Raw genomic sequence first — 6,396 nt, 5'->3', positions numbered from 1 at the left:
TCTGTGTCCTGCGCCTGACTGCGCCTTACCCACATCACCTAGACTCTGACAATCTCTCTGTAAGTGATGGCTTTGTTATGGAAGGTTGGGAATTGCTTCCTTTAGGTGGTTGTAGAATTTAACGTCTCTTTTCTGGATTTTGATAATTCGCGGGTATCGGCCTAATTCTGCTCTGCATGCATTATTTGGTGTTTTACGTTGTACACAGAGGATATTTTTGCAGAATTCTGAATGTGGAGTCTCAATTTGGTGTTTGTCCCATTTTGTGAATTCTTGGTTGGTGAGTGGACCCCAGACCTCACAACCATAAAGGGCAATGGGTTCTATAACTGATTCAAGTATTTTAGCCAGATCCTATTGGTGTGTCAAATTTTCTGTTCCTTTGAAAGGCATAGGATGCCCTTCTTGCCTTGTCTTCAATCTTCTCCTATCCTTCCTCACTCCATCCCTCCTATCCTTCCTCACTCCATCCCTCCTATCCTTCCTCACTCCATCCCTCCTATCCTTCCTATCTCCTTCCCATTAACTGAATAGAATGTGGAGCGTGGGAAGAAGAGTAACGGAAGAGAGCAAATAGAAAATATTGGTTTGCTTGGCTTTTTTTTCTTTCTCGCCCCCTGGATACGTTACTGCCAGGTGAATCCCATCATCTGTAAGAGGCTGGGTTGATAGCTGGCTGCACGTCGGTTGTAAGTCATTCTCAACACGCACACACACACACACACACAGCTATGGGGCCCTGCAGCTTAGCTTACATCATCCTCTGATCTGTGTGTGTTTCTGGAGGAGGGCCGGGAGAGGAGACGATTGACAAACACACACATCTTGAAAGCAGCCTGGCTTTATTCCTAGCAGCCAAGACCACTGCGAGTGTGAACGTTCTTGCCAAATATAGGCTACAGACAGGCAGAACAATAGACATGGTCTGAGGTGTAACAACTATGTTACTAATTGTTAATACACAGCAATTACATGGCATGCTACTTTACTCAAGAATATCATCAAGGGCCAAGCTAAACCCTATATTRGATCTTGACATATCACCCATCCCCTTCCAATCCTTTGTCTTTGTTGGGAAAAGGGGTGTCTTRTCTCCCTCACTCCTCTACACACACACATACACACACCGCTGGTTTTGGGAGTGGAGCCCTCCTCTCTGGGGTGGGTGGGGAGCCCCCTTTGGCTGTTCTTGCCCACCTTTTTCTTCAGTGTCTCGTGGTCAGTCTTGGATCCTCCAGTAAAGTGTCTTAATTAGGCCTATTGTAGCTGATTTTATGTCAAGCACCGTGGTGAAGTGGTGAATTATACCTCAGAAACACCYCTATTACTGGGCTGGAGAAATGACAACGTCTGGGATTTTAAAGAACGTGAACTCCAGTTTATTACCATTGGTAAACCAAATCAATGTCATCGATGAATGGTTGTCAAGCTGTGGTATGAGCATAAAGACGTACATTCAGAAAGTCGTAAAACCCCTTGACTTTTTCCACGTTCTCTTACGTTACAACCTTATTCTAAAATGTATTACATTGTTTTTTCCCCCTCATCAATCTGCACACAATACCCCATGATGACAAAGCAAAAACTGTTTTTCAGACATTTTTGCTAAAAAAGTTAAAATGATAAATGATATCACATTGACATACAGTATTCAGACCCTTTACTCAGTACTTTGTTGAAGCACCTTTGGCAGCGATTACAGCCTAGCGTCTTCTTGGGTATGACGCTACACTCTTGGCACACCTGTATTTGGGGAGTTTCTTCCTTCTTCTCTGCAGATCCTCTCAAGCTTTGTCAGGTTGGATGGGGAGCATTGCTGCACAGCTATTTTCAGGCTTCCAGAGATGTTCGATGGGGTTCAATAACGGGCTCTGGTTGGGCCACTCAAGAACATTCAGAGACTTGTCCCGAAGCCACTCCTGCGTTGTCTTGCTGTGTGGTTAGGGTCGTTGTCCTGTTGGAAGGTGAACCTTCACCCCAGTCTGAGGTCCTGAGTGCTCTGGAGCAGGTTCTCATCAAAATACCTCTGTACTTTGCTCCATTCATCTTTCCCTCGATCCTTACTAGTCTCCCAGTAACTGCCGCTGAAAAAAATTCCCGCAGCTGGAGCTCTGTCAGAGTGACCATCAGGTTCTTGGTCAACTCCCTGAACCAGGCCCTTCTCCCCGATTGCTCAGTTTACCGGGCGGCCAGCTCTAGAAAGAGTCTTGGTGGTTCCAAACTTCTTCATTTAAGAATAATGGAGGCCACTGTATTCTTGGGGACCTTCAATGTTGCAGAAATGTTTTGGTACCCTTCCCAAGATCTGTGCCTCGACACAATCCTGTCTCGGAGCTCTACGGACACTTCATTCGACCTCATGGCTTGGTTTTTTGTTCTGACATACACTGTCAACTGTGGGACTTTATAACAGGTGTGTGCCTTTCCAAATCATGTCCAATCAATTGAATTTACCACAAGTGGAATCCATGAAGTTGTAGAAACATCTCAAGGATGATCAATGGAAACAGGATGCACCTGAGCTTAATTTCGAGTCTCATGCAAAGGGTCTGAATACTTATGTAATTAAGGTATTCTTCTTCTATTTCTGTTCGCAAAAATGGCTAAAAAACCTGTTTTTCACTTTGTCATTATGGTGTATTGTGTGCTAGATTGATGAGGAATTTGTTTAATTTAATCTATTTTAGAATAAGGCTGTGCCGTAACAAAATGTGGAAAAAGTCAAGGGGTCTGAATACTTTCCGAATGCACTGTATATAGTCACACACACTATCCCCTCTCTTCTCTCTCTCTTCTCTCTCTTTCTCTTTCTCTTTCTCTCAAACACACACACACACAGTGGGAGGCTGCAGTCATCCATGACATTCGGTCATGAATTCACTCAGGTCCTGTGGCCATCATGTCTTCATCTGGACCATGGATGATAAGAAACCGAGAGACGTTCTGTCATGAATTCACTCAGGGCCTTGTGTTAACAAACCCAAACGAGCTTCAATGCCATACACCACTCCTTCCGTGGCCTTCAATTGCTCTTAAACGCTAGTAAAACTAAATGCATGCTTTTGAACCGATCGCTGTCGGCACCGCCCGCCCGACTAGCATCACTACTCTGGACGGTTCTGACTTAAAAATATGTTGACAACTACAAATACCTAGATGTCTGGCTAGACTGTAAACTCTCCTTCCAGACTCATATGAAACATCTCCAATCCAAAATTAAATCTAAAATCGGCTTCCTATTTTGCAACAAAGCCTCCTTCATTCACGCCGTCAACATACCCTCGTAAAACTGACTATCCTACACCGATCCTCGACTGGCGATGTCATTTACAAAACAGCCTCCAACACTCTACTCTATGCAGTCTATCACAGTGCCATCTGTTTTGTCACCAAAGCCCTTATACCACCACCACTGCAACCTGTATGCTCTTGTCGGCTGGCCCTCGCTACACTATTCGTCCCCCAGACCCACTGGCTCCAGGTCATCTATAAGTCTTTGCTAGGTAAAGCTCCACCTTATCTCAACTCACTGGTCACGATAACAACTCCCACCCGTAGCACACCGTTCCAGCAGGTATATCTCACTGGTCATGCCCAAAGCCAACACCCCCTTTGGCCGCCTGTCCTTCCAGTTCTCTGCTGCCAATGACTGGAACGAATTGCAAAAATCGATGAAGTTGGAGACTATATCTCCCTCACTAACTTTAAACATCAGCTATCTGAGCAGCTAAACGATCGCTGCAGCTGTACACAGCCCATCTGTAAATAGCCCATCCAACCTACCTACCTCATCCCCATATTGTTTTTATTAACTTTTTTGCTCTTTTGCACCACCAGTATTTCTACTTGCACATCATCATCTGCACATCTATCACTCTAGAAGTTAATTTGCTAAATTGTAATTATCTTCACTACTATGGCCCATTTATTGCCTTACCTCCTCAGTGTATATAGACTTTTTTTTCCTATTGTGTTATTGACTGTGTTTGTTTATTCCATGTGTAACTCTGTGTTGTTGTTTGTGTCGCACTACTTTGCTTTGTCTTGGCCAGGTCGCAGTTGTAATGAGAACTTGTTTCTCAACTAGCCTACCTGGTTAAATAAAGGTGAAATTAAAAAATGATGTCTTCATCTGGACCATGGATGATGAGAGACCGAGAGACGTTCTGTCATGAATTCACTCAGGGCCTCAGATCTCTCTCAGAGGACTCAGCCTTCATCGCCTCAGCTCTCCATAGGGCTCTGGTCAAAAGTAAACTATATAGGGAATAGGGTGCCATTGGGATGCAAACAGAGTTTATGCTCCTCTCCACATGGCACACTATTAGCAGCCCATTTATTTTGGGATTTTCAACCACTTTTGTGGACTTTGCACTTTTTTTCTTCCAGATCTTGACAGATGTAGCCTTACTGTGTATCTGCAGATCTGTTTAGGCAATTGTCTTATTGTCTCATGTAGCTTGTTGGGTCACTAGCCTGAATGAGATGACAGATTGACGGATCACTCATCTGTCTCAGTGTCTGTTGAGCGGTGGAAAAGGTCAAGGGGCTGTCTTTCCTCCTTTCTCCTTCTTTCTGCCAAGTCTTTCTTTCCTCCTCCATCGATACATCAGTGTGACAGCCACCAGACCCAGAGCCAAGGGAGAACAATATGCTGGGACCCTAAGTACGCCCTCCAGCTCCGCTTCTGGTACAGGCCCCTTCTCCCAGTAGGCTGTGTGGGTGGGAGGCCAGGCGGTCGCCCTTCATGGCCCCTTTGTCCCCGGCCCGAATTAATCCCGGGCTGTGACTCAATCAAATGATCCGCTGTTGTCCATGCTTCACTCTGCACTGTGTGTGTACCACCAACTATGAGCAACTAGCCATGTGACTGAAGACTTAGGCCTGCTATGGTGAGGGTGGATGTGGTATCTTGTGTGAGTGTGTGTGTGTGTGTGTGTACGTGTGTGGTGTGTGCATGCCTACATTTGAGTGTGTGTCTGTGACAGGGAAAGAGAGGGAAGAGAGAGAGAAAGAGAAAGAGAGAGAGTGGGAGGTAGGGTCAGCACCCGGGAGGTTCTCCAAACCAGTAGAGTAGAATGAGTAGTAAATTAGGCATTGCTATAATTTATCCTGTTAGATTTCGGTTGTGCATCACAGAGTCACATGACCTCTCTGGTCAGCCTCTGCTTTTGTTTTCTTAGAAGGCGTATTACCCTGACTCCCAGCAGTACTGTACATGTATTCATGTTTTCTTAGAAGGCGTATTACCCTGACTCCCAGCAGTACTGACATGTATTCATGTTTTTCTTAGAAGGCGTATTACCCTGACTCCCAGCAGTACTTGTACATGTATTCGTGTTTTCCTTAGAAGGCGTATTACCTGACTCCCAGCAGTACTGTACATGTATTCGTCGTTTTCTTAGAAGGGTATTACCCTGACTCCCAGCAGTACTGTACATGTATTCGTGTTTTCTTAGAAGGTGTATTACCCTGACTCCAGCAGTACTTGTAATGTATTCATGGAGCCAAGGGGAAGCCAGGCTTCCCAAAATTGACCAAGAAAAAAAGAAATGAAAACATACAACATGTCTCTTTTCCTCTCTCCGTGTTTCAAAAATGTCCGTCAATTTTGCAAGAGGCTGCTGAAATGTATCTCACCAGAGAAAAGCATCCGAGCGAACAACAGCACCCCTGCTGTCTCAGCTATGTGTAGAGTATCTATCTGATGCTGTCTGGTCAGAAAGAGCATTATAAGCACGCGTGCAAATTGCTGCAAGTGAAGCCAGCGAGCATTTTGGCCTCCCTTAATATTTTTTTTTTAAAACAATAGGCAATCAGCATTGAGTTAAACTGAGTAAGGCTCAGCTGAGAATGGTCCTGGCGCCACCAAACAAAGTGTCAAGGGAAGCCAATTTGGATTTGGCTTCAGACCAATTCATATCACAAACCAGCTAAACATAATTATAGACAGAAAAAAACTTGATTGTTGCATCTCGTTGTGTTGTTGTCTTCCGGGTGGCTAGCTAGCTAGCTAAAAATCGTCCGTTTCCTAAATTACCATGGATGGAGATAGAGATTTGGACTTGTGGTTTTACTTAATTCTATGTACTGGCCAATGACTATAACAGCAATTCTGATCTAACCATAAATTACTACAATTGTGCCCCTGGCCTGACAGGATGGAAGTTCAACATGTAGCCAGATGTAGTATGCTAATGTTAACTAGCTGGCCTGGCGTATCGTTGCCCATGAAAGGAAGTTAGTTTAGCAAGCAAGTATTTTAGCCAGGTAGCCTAGGACAACAAAAACTAAAAGCTTGTACTGTATGACAGAGTCATAGACCGTTTAGGCAACATGAAAGAGTAGGATGGCATTGGTGTTTCTCTACAAGTAGGGTGAGTCAAAATGTTTTTT

Source organism: Salvelinus sp. IW2-2015, linkage group LG34, assembly GCF_002910315.2.
Source record: "Salvelinus sp. IW2-2015 linkage group LG34, ASM291031v2, whole genome shotgun sequence".
Lineage (NCBI taxonomy): Eukaryota > Metazoa > Chordata > Actinopteri > Salmoniformes > Salmonidae > Salvelinus > Salvelinus sp. IW2-2015.
This window is presented reverse-complemented; position numbering follows the sequence as displayed.